Genomic DNA, 19,467 nt, shown 5'->3' with positions numbered 1-19,467 from the left:
GCTCAGCCATAAAAAGAAAAGAAACTGAGTTATTTGTAGTGAGGTGGTTGGACCTAGAGTGTGTCATACAGAGTGAAGTAAGACAGAAAGAGAAAACAATTACTGTATGCTAACACATATATATGGAATCTAAAAAAAAAAAGGTTCTGAAGAACGTAGTGTCAGGACAGGACTAAAGACACAGACGTTGAGAATGGACTTCAGGACACGGGGAGGGGGAAGTGTAAGCTGGGATGAAGTGAAAGAATGGCATGGACATATATACTCTACCAAATGTAAAATAGATAGCTAATGGGAAGCAGCCACACAGCACAGGGAGATCAGCTCGGTGCTTTGTGTCCACCTAGAGGGGTGGGATAAGGAAGGTAAGAGGGAGATGCAAGAGGGAGGAGATATGGGGATATATGTATATGTAGAGCTGATTCTCTTTGTTATACAGCAGAAACTAACACACCATTGTAAAGCAATTATACTCCAATAAAGATATTAAAAAAAAGACTTCTCCAATATCTTTTAATGAAAATGTATAGTGTTGTCTAAAAAGTACTGCCACAAAATTTTTGCTATTTTTGAAGTTTTTTTATTAATGATATTTTCTGATTATTACCTATAATTCTGTGAATTTTTAATTTTATTTTCAAATCAACAATGTGTTTAAATGATGTTTTATTTTATTTTAATTTGTTCTTTAGTATTTTCCATTTAGAGAAGGGACTGATCAACCTTTTCTATAATTGACTAGAAAGCAAATATTTTCAGTTTTGCAGGTCATTTAGTGTCTGTCACAACTACTCAACTCTGCCATTGTAGAGGAAAGTAGTCACAAAACAGTATATAACAAATGGGTGTGATTGTGTCTTAATAAAACATTATTCACAAAAAAAGGCTGTAGTACAGATTTTGACCAAGAGCTTGAGTTTGCCAACCTCAAAAATAGACCTTCATTCATATTATCAAGTCCCTATATTTTTTGTTATTATTATTTTGAATTTTAAACACGTATTATATAATTATGCTGTAATATTGTGAAAATGATCTTTAATATTTAACATATAATAACGGTAAAATTTTCTATGGTATGCTATACAATATAAAGGAGTATTACTAAGATATGACATTAGTGTAATTTTAAATTTTAAAAACTACAGTATCTATTTTCTCCCACTCACTTCACCAACTTCAGATTGTCCCTTGGCTCCTTGGGTCACAACTGTTATGCCCCAAATACCTTTTTTGAGGCTTTTTATTAGAACAATTTTAGGTTTACAGTACAACTGAGAAGAAGGTACAGATTTACCATGTACCCTCTGCCCCCATACATGCATACCCTCCCCCATTATCAACATCACTCACAAAAATGGTATATTTCTTAGCAAAGATGAATCTGAATTGGCACATAATAATCACCCAAAGTCCAAAATTCACATTATGGTTCACTCTTGGTGTTGTACATTCTAAGGGTTTGGTCAAATATATAATGACATCATTATATATTATTATTATATCATAGAGTATTTTTACTGCCTTAAAAATTCTCTTTGCTCTTCCTATTCATCTTTTCCCCTCTCACCAACACCACTGGCAACCACTAATTGTTTTAAGGTCTCCATAATTTTATCTTTTCCAGAATGTCATATCATTGGAATTATACAGTATGTAGCATTCTCACATTGACTTCTTTCACTTAATAATATGCATTTAAGCTTCTTCCATGTGTGATCATGGCTTAATAGCTCATTTCTTTTTGTCACTGAATAATATTCCATTGTCTGGATATACCACAGTTTGTTTAACCATTTACCTACTAAAGGACATCTTATTCCTTCCAAGATTTGGCAATTATGAATAAAGCTACTATAAACATTTGTGTAGGGTTTTGTGTAGACATAAGTTTCCAGTTCCTTTGGGTAAATACCAAGGAGCACAATGATAAGATTATATTTAGTTGTGTAAGAAACTGCCAGTCTTCCAAAGTGGCTGTACCATTTTGCATTCCCACCAGCAATGAATGAGAGTTCCTGTTACTCTACATCCTTGCCAACATTTGGTGGTGTTAGCGTTCCAGATTTTGGCTATTTAAATAGATGTGTAGTGCTATCTCATTGTTGTTTTAATTTGCATTTTCTTAATGACATATCATGTGGAGTAGCATTTCATATGCTTATTTGCCATCTGTATGTCTTCTTTAGTGAGGTGTCTGTCAAGGACTTTGGCCTATTTTTTAATCAGGTTGTTTTCTTATTATTGAGTTTTAAGAGTTCTTTGCATATTTTGAAACAGACCTTTATCAGATGCATCTCTTCCATATATTTTCTATCAGTGGCTTGTCTCCTCATTCTTTTGATATTATCTTTTGCAGAGCAGATATTTTTCATTTTAATAAAGAACAGCCTATCAATTATTTCTTTCATGGATTATGTCTTTGGTGCTTTATCTAAAAAGACATCATCATACCCAAAGTCATCTGGGTTTTCTCCTGTCATCATCTAGGAGTTTTATCGTTTGTGTTTTACAATTAGGTTTGTGATCTATTTTGAGTTAATTTTTTGAAGCATGGAATGTCTATGTCTACATTCATATTTTTGACAGTGGTCATCCAGTTGTTCCAGCACCATTTGTTGAAGAGACTATCTTTGCTCCTTTGTACTGACTTTGCACCATTGTCAAGACCAGATGACTATATTTATGGGGCTGTATTTCTGGCCTATTTTCTTCCACTGATCTATTTGTCTTTTCTTTCACTAATACCACACTGTCTTTATTACTGTAGCTTTATAGTAAATCTTGAAGTTGGGTAGCATCAATTCTCCTATTTTGTTCTTCTCCTTCATTATTGTGTTGGCTATTCTGGATCTTTTGCCTCTTTATATAAACTTTAGAATCATGTTGTTTATATCTATAAAATAACTTCCTGACAATTTGATTGGGATTGCATTGAATTTACAGATCAAGTGAGAAGAACTGACATCTTGACAATATTGAGACTTCCTACCTTAAACATGGATTGTCTCTCCATTTATTTAGTTCTTCTTTGATTTTATTCATTAGAGTTTTATTGTTTTGCTTATAGAGATCTCATATATATTTTGTTAGATTTATACCTAAATATTTCATTTTTTAAAAGTATTTGTTTATTTATTTATTTATGGCTGTGTTGGGTCTTCGTTTCTGTGCGAGGGCTTTCTCTAGTTGTGGCAAGTGGGGGCCACTCTTCATTCTGGTGTGCGGGCCTCTCACTATCGCGGCCTCTCTTGCTGCGGAGCACAAGCTCCAGACGTGCAGGCTCAGTAATTGTGGCTCACGGGACCAGTTGCTCCATGGCATGTGGGATCTTCCCAGACCAGGGCTCGAACCCGTGCCCCCTGCATTGGCAGGTGGATTCTTAACCACTGCACCACCAGGGAAGTCCAACATTGTTGATTTCTGTTGCAGTGTTTTTGACCTTTAACATTTCTTTTTGTTTCTTTCTTATGATTTCGACCTCTCTGCTTACATTGTCCATGTATTCTTACAAGCTGTCTATCCATTAGAGACCTTAACATATTAATTGTTGTTTTAAATTCCTGGTCTGATAATTTCAACATCCCTCCCATGTCTGGTTCTAATGCTTGCTTTGTCTCTTTAAATTGTATTTTTACCTTTAGGTATGCCTTGTAATTTTTTTTTCTCAGCAGTTGGACATGATGAATTGGGTAAAAGGAACTGCTGTAAATAGATCCTTAGTAATGTAGTGGTGAGGTTTGGGAGAGAGGAAGCATTCTACAGTCTATAGTCTATAATTAACTGTCAGTCTTTTAGTGAACCTGTGCCTCTGGGTTGTGAATTTCACAAGTGTTTCTCTGTGCTTTTCTTCCCACAGGATGGCTAGAGGGTGCTATACTGGGTATTTCCCTTTCCCCAGTTCAGTTATATTCTGATAATACTCCAACAGGTTAGGCTCTGGTTAACTAGTTTCTCCTGAGGTCAGGCGTTGTTAAGATCAGAGTGCTGTGGTGTATTTCAAAATGGTTTCTCCCCTGACCAGAAGCCCAAGGAGAGTTTTCTCTGATATTTCCTATGGAAACCTGGGCAAGATCCTGGAGGTAAATCTCACGATGCTATGGAGGTCCCCACAAGACTGGTTCCCCTGAAGAGTTGTCTGCACTGGGCTTCCAACAATTTGTCAGAGTTCAGCTTTTTGTACCCTGGCACTGATTCCCAAGGAGGTTCCCACTCCTGAGTCTCTGTTCTGTTAAACCCTGACTCCCTGTATTTGCTCGTCTCCAATCTTGCAGGCTATTGTTTGTCCTTTGCCCTTCCTTCTGTCATGGATACAAGAAGAGCTGTAGATATTACAGTCTGTTCACGTTTTTACTTGCTAGGAGAGTGGTTTCCACACTCCTCACATGCAGAACTGCCCCTGCTTACTTTCTAATATTCTGTGAAGTAGATGACATAATCTAACTACAGCTCCAAGGGTTTTAAGTGACTTCCCCCCAGAGTCCTGTAGTTCACACTAATTCTTTCCATTTTAACATATTTCTTTCTCTTCTATAGATTTAAAAATATGTTTGTGACTATTAATCTTTGATTGAATGAAGAAAAGTAAAATCAGTACTAACCTGTGTAGAGAGACTTGTCCTCTGCAGAATACGATTGCATCATTATGATCTATAATCCAATGCCTGCTCAGACTGTAGATGCCTAGGCCATACTGAATATATATAGGATCAGGTAGTAAACATCTTGTCTTAATCAATGCAGCAGAGATTTTTTTTTAATTGGTCACTGAAATGTGACCAGAGAGAAAAAGGTATTTTATTTTTATTTCCTCTAAGAAAAAAAAAAAAAATCACGTAATAATTTTATTATAGTGTAAGTTACTATCGATTATAACAGAAATTAATTTGATTAAACAATATGGATAAGCTAGACAGCACTGAAATAGGCTTTTTGTTAAATTTTAGCCTCTGGGTCCTTTTCCAACTATCTCTCTGGAATCTTTTTCTCTGTTTCTTTGCCTCCTCCTTCTGCTCACACTGGGTGGGTAGGAGCTTTTTCTAAGGATTAGTTTTCAGGTCTCCACTCTACACATTAGGTAACTCTACTATCTGAGAATTCAACACTAATGGCATGGTATCATCACTATTTAGAATATTTCTACAGTGCTCTCCATTTCTGACCTATATCTGTAATGCTAATCACATCTCAAAGTGCCTACTGGACATTTCTCCATAAATATAATACATGTAAAACTCATAATCTAAACTCATAATTTAAATGTCTACTCTAATTTAGAGATTCTTATTCTTTTCTGTTTTGTGTATGATAAAATATATTTACCGATGATTCAAACAAAACCCTTGATTTGTTAACATCCCTATTTAACTAAATTCTTATTCCCTTCTAATTCCCATATGTTTGCAATCCTCATGACTATTCAATTCATATTTAATATTTTGTTATCATCTTTATTGTCCATAACTTTCTGTCATTACTCCTTTTATAGCAGTTATGTATATTTATTACCTGAATTTGTTCATTAATTCTCTCCACAGTTCTAGTTTGCCAATCTATTTCTGATTCCCTGCCATAATATTAATCTCCCTAAAACAATTAATTCAATATTTACCTCTTTATCAGTCAGGGGAGAGATACCGTATGCCACTTGGGTAATATGAAAAGAATGTAATGAAGGAACTACTTATTAAGGATATAGGCACCTAAAAGTTGCCTAGACAGAAGTGGTCAATTCAATTTCTCAGAAAGAATCTCATATTACAAAAGCACCAGCCATGTTCAACACTCAAAATATTAGGAAGAGAATACCACAAAACTAAAGAACTGAAATTACGTTAATGGTCTAGAGGGTCTTGTTTTTATGGAGCGCTTTGCCGATCTGCAGAATTATGAAACTGTCTTACATAACGTCAAATTAACTCCTGAGAATTTTGTGTCAGAAACATATTCATCTTCTCAACAGCACTTCCTCACTCCTGCCTTTCTTGCTAACAGAGCCTGATTTTAAGGCAAGAAGCTGCAAAGTACCCTGAGATCATGGATTAAGCCCTTGGTGCTGAATTCTGATTGTTCTAAGCTAATAATGGTGATCACATTCACCCCTATCAATTTTGAGTTGAAAGATGGACTGTCTTAATCCATTCAGACTGTTGTAACAAAGTACCATAGACCGTGTGGCTTATAAAGAACAGACAAGTATTGCCCCAGTTCTGGAAGCTGGAAGTCCAAGATCAGGGTGGGAGTGAAAACCCTCTTCTGTATTGCAGACTTCTCCATGTCTCCTCACATGGTGGAAGAGGGGTGAGAGATCTCTCCAGAGCCTCTTTTATAATAGCACCAATATCATTCAAAGGGCTTTGCCCTTATAACCTAAAGACCCTACTTCCTAATACCATCACTTTGGGAGTTAGTCTTGATATTTCAACATATACATTCTGAGGGGATACAAACACTCAGACCACGGGCCTATGACCCAGTCTGGCCAATGAGAGAGAAGTGGAAGTTTGTGCCTTCTGTGGATTTTGTGGAAATGTTTTCTTCACTGATAAAATGGCACATGATACCCCATCCCAAGTCTGGAATAGTGACAACAACTGAGATGAAAATTTGAGGAAGAAAGGCAGCATTCTAAGAATGGCGGGATGGAAATATGGGGAAGGCCCTGAGTCAGGTAACATTGTTGGGGCCCTCAATTAATGAATCCATGAGCCATCTATTTCCAGACTTCCTTTATGTGATAATAAATATACTTATTGCTTAAGCCGTTATTGATAGGGGTTTAGATTACACACATTCAAAACTCTCTTGAATGATACAGAGGTTAAGATCAAATTCTCTAACCAAGTTTTATGAAATAAACTTCAACTGTAAGAAAAATAATTTATACATTCAAATGTTACAGACCATATTCAAAATTTATGTTAGTGTAAAAAACTCGACAGTTAATGGCATCATTTAGTTTGTTAATAGCTAAATGCAAAAGCTTCCCATTCCCAGTATGATCAATGACAGAAAGAAATCAGAGAAATTATAACTTGGAAAATGGAAAAGTGTAAATAAGCTTCTTCTAGAAGTAATGGAAAAATTACACATCAGGCTTGCCAGTGTATTTACCATCATCATTTCACCATTTTCTGTCTGTTAGAAAAATTTAAGAATCAAAATAGTGAAAAATCCCACTGTAATTGCAAAAAAAAAGAATAAATTGCAATCTTAAGGTAGTAGTTCTAGAAAACTTTCTAGAGATGAAATAGGCACTAAATTAAAGCAAACCTATAGGAATCTGTTGGACTTTTAAAAAATGAACATTCTGATTTTTTAATTACTTTGGCTTATTCTACTATAAAATAAGATAAAAATAATAATACCTACTTCACAGTTGTATTTTCTATTAATATGATCAAAATATTTAATTACTTAATCCCTATCAAGATTTTTAAATAAACTCTTGGCACTATGGTAAGCATTCAATATTTAATAGCACCCTTATAATCATAAGTAATATTAATAATGGGAAAGTAAACATTATCAAAATAAATATAAATAGTAATTCTTCCAAAAGTACTTGGGAGAAAAGAAAAAATTTTAAATGTTTAATTTAAGAGTGTATAATGTAAGACAAAATCCCTTAAAACTATGAGCACAGTTTCATTAACTCACAATGTAATTTGGATAATTCTAATAAAATTATTCGAGAAATTGACAAATCAAGCAGACAAAAATGCGTAATAATAGCAAGGAATATAAAGATGCAACTGACATTTTAAAATGTTTTAAAAATAATTTCCAATTCAATTAAGGAAGTCAAAGCAGAAATTACAATTATTTCAAAATTTAGTAGTAGTGTTGGGTCAGTAGGACTCCCAATTGAAAAACCATAAATCTATATGGCAAACTACATGAAAAATATATTTTAGATGTTTAAAATCTTCTAATGTAAAAATAAATTAATAAAGGTATGGATTTTTTAAACATTTTTATAAAGTAATGGTGACAGAGAAACTTAGAGGCCTTTAAGGTAGAAACCAAAGACATTTGACTACATAATATATTATATAACTATAATGATAAAAGAGCTATAAATTAAAGCATAAACAACATAATATATTGAAAGCTCATATTTGCAACGCATGTAATAGAAAAAAAAGTTGAATCTCTACAGTACTATACTCAAAGATCTCATAAGTTAATAAGCAAAAGCACAAAGAAAACCTGCTAGTAAAACAAGCACAATGTGAAACAGGCATTTCACAGAAAATGGGCAAACATCCATAAATCAGAAACTACACTTATTTCTCTACCTCCAAATAAGTGTTATAAGATTAATACCTATTTTAAATCATATATCAACTTGAAATTCTTTATCAGTTAAGCTTCTTAAAGCCAGTATTTGAAAAGGTTAGAAAAACAATAGCATACTTGAATGTATTTTGGTGTTTTCAAATAAATAAAGTAGTCAAATAAGAAACAGTCCTTTTAAAAAACCGATTGGGGGAATATAAAACAAATTGATTGAAAGCTTTAATTCTCTTAAGTATCTGTTTTGGAATAAAATATATCTGTAATGCTTACACATGAAGTCCTTTTATTTTAAGATGCTGTTAAAAGATTATTGATAAACAGGCAATATGTACCAAAACATTTCTTCTTTACTGCTTTTATATTAAAAGAGCCATAAGAACAGCTCATAGACAGTGTAATTTTTAATCTTTTTCTATTTATTTTACTCTTCAATCTATTTATTTTCAAATGATAGTAAATTTTCTATGACCTAAGGCTTATTTTTAGTTACATCACACATTTTAACTCTGTGAAAATAAAAGGTCATTACATGTAGTAGTGATAAGAAATATCTTCATGTTTCAAATCCATCACAGCTATTTGTATTGAATTTTTAAATGACTGGAGAAACAATTTGATGCTAATTTCCAATTCCGTTATTTATAGCAAAAATATTTCTTGAGTGACTTTCTGGGTTTTAACTTTTAAATATTCTAATATTTACATTTTATTAAAAAGGTTTTTTTAAATTTTATATTGAGCTATAGTTGATACACTTTATTTTTAAGAACAAAATATTGCACATATTTTAAACATACCAATTTAGATAAAATAAATGCAGTACATAAAAACAGCAGCAGTAAATACAAATTAAATTATATTTATTCTTATCAAACACCTTAAAATTCCTTGAATACTAGGCATCAGAGAAAAATAAGCTCCCCAACCTCAGGAAGTCACCTTCACATTGGGAGTTGAGACAGGCATTCAGAGAGACCAACATCTAAGATAACAGCAGAAAGTCATCCAAGACAGTCTATAGATAAATGAAATAAGATATGGAAGGGATCAGTAGAAGTGTGGACAAGGAATGAATCCTTGAGGCGTGCTTTGATATGGAGAGGCAAGAAAAAAAAAAAGAGGACAACTAGCTTAGAAAACAGCATACCCAGAAAAACAGGCAACTTTCCTTCTCAGAATTCTGGAGGCCTAGGAATTAGATATCCTAAAGATAAATTCCTTATGTTTATCAAACATGACATTGTCTTTACTCTTCAGGATATCCCAATATCTTCTTGATCATAGTTTAAAATTAATTGGAATAAGTTCTCATTTGAAATTATTGGTTGAGTTTTGATCTAGAGAGGAAATTGCTATTCAACTATCATATTTAAAAGATGTATTATTTCTCCAGTGGGAGCAACCATTTATCAATGTTTCTGAAGGCTCCCCAAATTTATCTAAATACCTGATAAAACATGAAATGTATTGGGCAGTATGAATAAGATCCTCATGGCTCAATTACCCTCAGATGCAAGAAAGATACAATCTATGCTGATAACACAGATTAGAAGTACTTAGGAGTTGGGAGATTGAAAAAATGGGATTCAGTGATCAAGTGATTAACTTGTTCAAAATATTTTCACTGTAACTTAAGGATACATACATACTGACAGCAAATTTTTATCAATTTTTTATCAATTCCTACCTCCACCCCATCCCCACCACCTAATCCTCACTCACACAGTTTGTTATTGACTGACTAGCTAGCAACTGATACAAGCCAAGAAAGAAGATCTTTGAGAAGGGATTTATTCCCGTAAAACCTAGGAATTAATGTAAATATCAACAATTAAATTTATGCAGCAAGCAATTAAATTATGCACATGTGTCTATTATCTCTGGTTACCCAATTTATTCCATGACGAAGGGAGGTAGACCCATTGCCTTCTCCTATTTTAACAAGAGTATAAATGGTATAATTATAGCTCCTAAAATGATTGCAAATAAACATCATTTTTTTCCTTTATGTACTGGTAATGGTATCATATTATTTACAGTGTTTGATTTACACAGGCACAAGCTAAGAAATTAACCACTGTGTATTTCAGCTGTTATAATATTACTACTGAACCACAGTAGTGATCATTTAATTATTCTTCTTTCTTCATCTACCAGATAACATGTTAGATACTTCTATTGTTATTTTTTCAAAAACATACCACATATAAATTGTTGTGTTAAATGCTGTTGTGCATATAAGCCAATGTACATGATTTCAAGCAGTGTCCAAATAAATTCAAACTCCTTAAACCTCAAATTCAAGATCTTCTACTCTCCTACCTATTTTCAGCACTATTTCCAAAATATGCCCTTAGATGAATTTATCATTTTAGTCACATAGTTTATTCATTGACACCAAAAACATTTTGTGAATTTTGACTACATTTTCTTGGCAGCCCTTTATAACCACAGAGAATGCCTTCCTTTATTTGTTCTATCCATTTAAAATTTAACTTTTTCAATCTATCTTCTTTACCTATTGCCTTCAGAAAACTACTACTCTTTCCTTTAAGCTTAAATATTAATTGCTCGCTTACAAAGCTTATTTGGCAATTCATATCTATTACTAATGCATAATAATCAAAACAGAAATGTATTGAGCCCTTGTTTTGTGTTAAGCACTTTCATAAATCATCTTATTAATCCTCAAAACTTTGCTATGAGGAGGATATTATTAGTACTATTACTACCACTAAATCTATTTCACAGATACAGAAACAGAGCTTTAGAAAAATTAAGGAACATATCCAAGGTTAAATGACTAATAAATAGCTGAGCCAGGATTCAAGCCTAGGATTGTCTCATACCAAGTTCTATGCTCTTTTATCATTATTTTTATTATTTCAAACTGCAATTAGTAATTCCCTTGTTTTTTTACCTTCTCTCTTTAACTGGATATATATGAGTGTCCTATGCATTCTGGTAAGCATACAAGTTTCTACAACATAGAGATATATACTTCTATTTGGTAGGTAGTGAAATGAAATTTTGGAGATTATAACAAAGCTAGATAGCTATAGCAAAACTAAATTGTGGACAGAAAACACATGTTAATTAGCAATGATGGTTACACAGAATAACCATATAAAACAAGATCCAAAGGTGAATTTCAAGATCATGGGTTAGCCAGATACCCCCCATTGGAAAACTGACAAGCTTTCATGTAGTCTAACCAATAAACTAGAAGTAAATAATTTCTAATGAATTAACTGGTAAAGTGAGATAGTACATGTTATGTACCTGACTTAATAAAAATGAGAGCATAGGAAGGAAGATCTGTGACATGATTTGGAGGCAAGAAAGGAGAGGAGAGGAAAAAACAGAGTGTTTCCATACTGTATATACGCTTCTCCTCTTATGCTTATAGCTCCTGAAAATGTTACTCAGGAGGCAGAGATTCTCAAGTGGGAATGAAAATGAAAATACCTAATTCCTGACACATTGAGTAAACTCACTGCTGAGGAAGACAGGCTGCATGTATCATACCTGAGAAATGATCTTCCTAGTAGAATCTGATTTGGTAGAAATGTTTTAGGAATGTTTAGCATACTGACTGACTCCAGCCTAATAGCCATGGTAAAAGTTGGAGAAGAGTTAATTATCCTGCATTATGCACCAATATTCTTAATATTGTTTTCTTAATTTGATTCAATTGCAATAATATAATAATACACTATTATTTATTAAACTTATATTCTATGCCAGAAACAGGGTGGTATTTTCTCATTTAATCTTCACAAAATTTCCTAAAGTAGATATTATTATTATTCCCACTTTACAGATGAAGCAACTCAGTTTCAAGTAACTTGTCCAATGTAGCACAATTAGTAAGTGGTCAAACAAGGAAAGCTTGTTTTAAAAAGCTGGTCTCAAAAAATCTATGCTACACTACTGATCTTATGATGTAGGTTTGTGCTGCTACACACACCAGTGGTGGCAAAATGAAAGGTAAAATTGTGGTAAATTAGCCCAGTACAACTAAGCATGGCCGTTTGAATCACCATAATGGCTTGTCATTAACTTACAATCATAATATTAAAGATCTAGTATCATATAAAAGTGTCTGCTAAAGGTGAATATTCATATATCAGCAAAGATATATTTTTTTCTGGTTTCTTAGCACTTAAGTGATGCCAGCTTCTGGGGCTAGTGAATTTATTTAGATGTCCGAAGGTTAATAGTCTAACTTTAGCCAAGTCCTTGATGACAGCATTTTCAGCCACTGCAACACAGGACAAAGAAGCAGCATTTCTACTTGCTAGTATTTCATAATTCCTGTTTCTCATCATATGTGTGCATATTTGTCACTCAGTGACCTGGAACTCTTATTTTAAAGTCAACTCTAAATGTTATTTCTAGTTATTTTATTTTAAAATTTCACTCAAGAAAGCAATGTTTGCTTAGAAACACAGGAAGTCTTGGTCATTAAAAATGTGAGCTTTAAAATCAACAAGACTGAGTTCTACTTTGGTCTAATTTAGTGTTTACCACCTATGTGACAAATAATTAAAGTGTTACATTTCTCAGAGATAAAATTATATACCTCATAATGTTTTTGTGGAGATTATCTGAAATACTCTATAAAAGTTTTAACTTAGTCTTAGTGCAAGTACATAGCAAACACTCATTAAATAACAGCTGCTATTATTATTTATCATCTTTCTGATCATTATCATCATCAGGCTTATGACTGTACTGTTAAGTATACTTCTTAGTCTCATCTAGCACTGTAATCAAGCCAATCCATATATTATATTTTTCAAGTTATATTTAGCAATATAAACAACAAAATGTTAGGTCTTATGTTTAACAATAACAACATCATTTTAAAACCTATATTTTAATTTATTTTTAATGTTGCACACTTTAATTAACATACGAATTATCTTAATTAAACCAGCATTTTCCATGAGTAACAATCTCACATACAGGTTTGTTCCCTTCTCCAGTAATTGTAGAGGAGGTGGAAATGTCCTGGAGTTTTTTATATAAAATTCCAGACTCCCTTTTGAAATTCCAGACTCTCCTTATTCAACCTCTCACTGTAGCTTTTCTCAGTTTCTAGGACTCAAGTGACCAAATGCAAAATCCATGTTTCCTCTGAGCTCTAGGTGAGCTTGTGATCCTAAAGACAAGTCTTGCCATTTAAAAAATATTTCAAATAAAAACCCATATCATCCTCAAAGGTCTAAATTATGTTTCTATATGTTATCCATTCTTATTACCCCCTTCATTGCACTTAGCATTATGAATAAATAACAAAATGTTAGGCCTTATATTTAACAATAACAATATTATTTGTTATACTCTACTTTTTATGTTACAACTTCTTTGGACAAATGTTTAGCAATTTCATAACAAGTTAAATGTATCTTCTCTATGAACAAATAACCTCATTCCTAGGTATTTATCCAAGAAAAATAAAAACATTTATCACAAAAAACGCTAGCACATGAATGTTCACTGCTTTGGAAATAACTGAGATGTCTAGAAACAGAATAATGGATGAATAAGTTGTCGTATATTCATACAATTGACTACGATTGAGCAACTAAAGGTAACTACTGCAACAACATGACACTCTTAAGATCTAGACTCATATTACAAGTTGTTAACATAACCCTCCACTTGTATACATAATTGGCATCTCAAAACTAACTGGCCAAATTAGTTCTTTCCCAAATCCTGTTCTGCCTGTCTTCCTAATCCCAGTGTTATCCTCCACCATTTCTCTCTATCCAAAATTTTAGAAACGATCATTGAATCCTCTCTTTAATTCCCCCTTCATTTCTAATCCATAAGCAAGTCCTACATCCAGAATGTATCCCAAGGCCATCTATGTCTATAGCATCTACAAAAGCAACACTGTCCAGGCAAATAACGTTACTAATGTACTTAATTACCAGAACCTCCTCACTGATTTCTGTTTTGCCTCCAGAACCACATACCCAGATCCACTCCATTCTACCCATGACAGCCAAAATGACTTTTCCATATCATAGTACTCCCTTGCTTTTGGGGAAAAAAAGGCTGGTAGATATTTAAAACATAGAATTGTGCTTTTCATATTCAAGCAAAGAATTAATGGAACCTCAAAAAATGATTTGATTGTTTCTTGGAAATATCAATTTTTTTTTTTTTTACTAAAAAATGTGGAATAGTAGCAAAAGCTACTACAAAGGGGTTATTTCACCAGAAATCTTACGTTTTATGAATATCAAGTGTATATTAGTTAGGTTGTTTATTTTTGGTGCAAAATTTAGTAAGACATTCCTTGGAATAAGAGGAAAAGTTTAATTTTAAAAGTACATCCTTTGACATACAGCAAAGTAGTTAAATATGCAGAGAAGTCCATTGGCTCTGACATAAAAATATTAAATTTGCTCAAAAGATTACAAAAACTAGCTTTCTGTAGGCATGCATCAAATCTCTTGAAAACAACAGTAATCAAAAGACACAAGAGTATAATACAAACTGCCAGATTCATCTTCCTAAAATTCATGAATTTAGTGCTCTCTTCAAGTGACTGGTATAGTTCCTTACTATGCTTTCATCAAAGATGAAATCTTCCAACTAGCCTAAAAACAAACCACTTACCTGAACCTGCCTAAGTGACCAATAACTGCCTTCTCTGTCCAGTGGACCAGAGCATTTCCTCACTGCCCATACTACCTCTTCCTGTCCACATTGTTTTTCCTACTTGGGATATTTCCATTCTTCCACTTGTCCATTCTTTTAGTCATCCTATCTAAAATGCCTTTATTTTAAATGACCTATGTATCATACCAATCACTATACCTATGAACAGGGGGTGTGATAAGGAAGAATAAACTTCAGTGAGTTTATAGTCAAATGAAAATAGAAACTAAAAACAAACAAACAAAAAAGTAAGTCACATGACAAAAACCAACAGCATAACCTAAGGGCATATACGAAATATATGAGGGCACAGGGGAGATTGAGAGACTTTAGTCAGAGGAAATGAAGCTTAATTAGTTTCTTGAGAATGCATGAGAGACTTCCAAGAAACCCCAAAGGAGCTTGTCACTTCAGGTGCAGAAAACAAGATGTGTAGAGACATGGAGACAACATAAACCTGCAGTGAACTATATGCAGTCTTGCCTGGCTAACAAAAAGCATGCATTGGAGAGATGAACTCATTCATGGAGGGCCCTGAAAACAATGCAGAGAAATTTAAATTTTATCTTGTAAGGAACTAGAAATAAGTAAAGCATTTTATGCAAGGGAACTACATAATCACATTTGACTTTTACAAAAGTCACTGTAGTGACAATGTGGATGATGAACTGAGGAAGTCTGTAGATTATATACAAGGATAGGAGGTGATTATAATGTATTGACCAAAAATAATAAGAGCCTGAAAGTAAAAATTGGTAGAAGGGATGGAATGAAAAAAAAAAAAAAAAACATCATTAACAATAATAACAGTAGGTAAAAATTGAGCTCTCACAATATGCTAGGAATTGTTCTCTGTTTTATATAATCTATCTCATTTAATACCAACGATGATGAATGAGGTGGGTACTGCTACTAGCTCAGTTTTTACATATAAGGGACCTGCAGCCTAGAGTCTTAGTAAATTGCTCATGTTTCTATAGCTGTAAAGTGTATGCTCTGACTCCATCACTTGTGCTCTTAAAAATGGGGCTATCGGGCTTCCCTGGTGGCGCAGTGGTTGAGAATCTGCCTGCCAATGCAGGGGACACGGGTTTGAGCCCTGGTCTGGGAAGATCCCACATGCTGCGGAGCAACTGGGCCCGTGAGCCACAACTGCTGAGCCTGCGCGTCTGGAGCCTGTGCTCCGCAACAAGAGAGGCCGCGACAGTGAGAGGCCCGCGCACCGTGATGAAGAGTGGCCCCCACTTGCCGCAACTAGAGAAAGCCCTCGCCCAGAAACGAAGACCCAACACAGCCAAAATAAATAAATAAATTTAAAAAAAAAAAAAAAAAAATGGGGCTATCATGGTCACACAGTGTGGACAGGGCACAAACATAGCTCACTACTTCTTCAGTATATGCTATAGTCTATAGAATTCTATAAAATAAGGGGACAGTGCCTTCTCTTAACTCCATGGCCACTCTAACCCACAATGAACTTGCTCTTCTCCAAATGTCATAGTTCACCTTGTCAGGACCAGCTCCCACCTAATCATCTAATTCTGGACTGTCTTCCCCGTTTTTGTAACAAGAGTTAGTTCTGTTCCCCTGTTAAGGACAAGGAACATTTCTTACGTTTTATTTCAGTGATACCCTGCCTCCATCAAAATGTTGTCAAATAATAGAGTGTGTGTGTGTGTGTTGATTTTTTATGCCTGTTTGGAGATGTGCTTACCAAAATTCAAAAACAAAGGGCCAAATCTGTAAGAGACATGAATAGCATATAATTATCTCAATATTTACAAGAGCAGGAGGATGGGAAAGAATACATATTTTATGTTTTATTATTTTTATTATTGTGAAATATTAATTTTGTAAGAAACATCAAGGCAACAAAGGATCCAATCTGCTAAAGGATAACGAGCAATTAGTTAAGTCAATCATGTTTTATTTTTAGAGTTAACGAGCTAACTTGATAAAGTAAAACACAAAATATTCTCAGGTTAAAGGTTTTAACTTTATATTATATTGCTCAAAGGAAACATATTTTCTCCAGTCTAGGATGTTATCAAGTCATATAACACATACTCACAATGGTTCACAAGATACAACCAGGCAAAAATAGGGCTTCATGCAAAGTTCTCATTGTAAAAGGAAGGGCCTCAAAATATCAGTATCTATTTAATCACCTCACCTTTGGGGAAATTTTCTTCTTGCTGTCGCTATTCTAGTTCCGCTCCTTTGCTCTTTGGTGGCTACTTACCTTTTTCCCAAATGTGGAATTTACTCAAGATTTGCTCCTTGAGTTTAGCTTTCTTTTTAATACTGTTTTTCTCAGACTTTATTTATATTTTTATGGATTTAATATCACATTTCTATGTAGACAATTTTAAAATTGATACCTCTAGTCATTTCAAGATTATATTGTATACCCACCACAGCACTTAACACACACACACAAAAGTTCTTACATAGTAAGTACTTTATAAAACTAGTCAATTTAACTGATTCTGTAGCATCACACACACACACACAAAATAAAAAGAAAAAAAATTTCTTTTTAAAGCTAGCTTGTTGAAACTGATTTTTTGCGTGGCAAAACCCAAGTTTAAAGAGGTATATTTCAATATCACAATTTTTCCCAAATTGGGGAGTTTCAAAAATAAATAAAGTTATATGTAAGATTTCGCATGGAAACAAATAATATATATAATCTATTACATTCTATGTGTTATGTGTATTCTATATGTATACAAACAACATGCTGTTACATACATATAGACATATTACACATATAAGCTATATCATAGGATCCATACATTACATGGGATGTGTTATACTCATAACACATAGAATATTAAGTGCAATTTTTCCAGTTACTCCAAGATGTTAAACTTACATTTATATAAATTAAAATGATATAAAATAGAATATATATACATATATATATATATATAAAGATTAGATAGATTGATATATAGATATTTATGTAACAGAGTGCTCTGTGTAGTTTTCCTACTGTAAAAGTGACTTTTCCTGTTGCTTCAGAGTTTTAGAAATTAAAATTTCCAGGGCTTGCTTGCATAGAGATTTAGAGATTATAAAATTGGTTTTGCGAACTTTAGCTCACTTTCCATCTCAAGAGACTATAAACTGAGGTCAGGCAATTGATGCAAAAGATTGAGAGAAGTCTGTTTAGTGAGGGTTGCCAGCGTCCTGCAGTCATCTCCCTTCCTCTTTTTCCCCTTTCCCCAAAGCTCAAAGTGAGGATTGAAAGAATCTCTTTTCCCCATTTCCTGTCTGCCTACTTTTTTGCCCTCTGACTTTAAAAGAACTTAATTATAGGAATGAGATCACTAGGTAATTTAACCTAACTCCTGACCAATGCTCCACCGAATGCACAGGATGCCTTGCTAACCTGTTGATTCTTTTCCTAGATTGAAAGAAGTAAGAATGTAGAATTAAGTAGTTAAAGAATGACTAGCTCTCTACTCCCAGAAGCCTGCTTCACCATCCTGCCGGCACACCACGAGGGCAAGATAAGATCTGAAGAAAGATCATGAGGAGTCAGCCAGTCTGCATAAATGGAAAATGATGCAGAACACAACCTCCTGCCTTGATGAGTCACTGAGATTCTTTAAAAACAGTCATGGCTGAGCAGACTCTTCGGAGTTGGTCTGGGACACGGAACTACCTTCCACCAGGTTGCTGGAACTCTGAATAAAGCAACCTTTAATTTCTACCAAAACCTGTCTGCTTTTATTTCTATTATTTTTTCAAAATATTCTATCAGAACTAAGGAAAAGAATGATTTAGAGCTGTGAACTACTTATCATCCAGCTTGCAATAAAAATACATTACTGTAGCACTGATAGTTCCTGGCATGCTGTGGCAGTGATAAAACTTTTAATGGTGTTGAACAGGCATGGGGTATTGTCAGAAGAGAATGCTCAGGAAGCTACAGTATCTCAGACCTTTGAGGCAGGTGTTGGGGAATAAGTATTAACAACTATAAAAAAGAATAACAATACACAATATTGTTATACAATAACAATATCAATACAATGGGGAGAAACAATGAAAGTTTAAGGAAAATCAGTCATCAGCTTAAAGTGATGTAATCCAAGAGCTCCATGGCAGCATATAAAGAAAATTTCCTATAGTTGGAAGTCAGAAAAGTTGAGGATTGGACTCAGTAATTATAAGGATACCATAGCGCCAAATAACTTTGCACTTACAACCACAGCAAATATTCTACTGAACCCTGAAACTTGGGATAGAGACTTTAAAACCTAGGACATAAAGTATCATAATTGCCACTTTCAGTGAGAAAATATATGAATGCATTAAAAAAATTGAGTTTGTCCCATGTCTGCTTCACAGTAGCTCCACTGGGTTCATAGACCCACCTCATGGCAATTTCCATGGATTTTAAACATGTAATTTGAATGGGTACTTGATGGAGGTCCCACACTGGTTTCTAGGCCTTTGCGGTAAAAACTATCA

The sequence above is a fragment of the Balaenoptera physalus genome (assembly GCF_965194825.1).
Source record: "Balaenoptera physalus genome assembly, chromosome: 17".
In the NCBI taxonomy this organism is placed as follows: domain Eukaryota; kingdom Metazoa; phylum Chordata; class Mammalia; order Artiodactyla; family Balaenopteridae; genus Balaenoptera; species Balaenoptera physalus.
Note: the sequence above shows the minus strand (reverse complement) of the source record.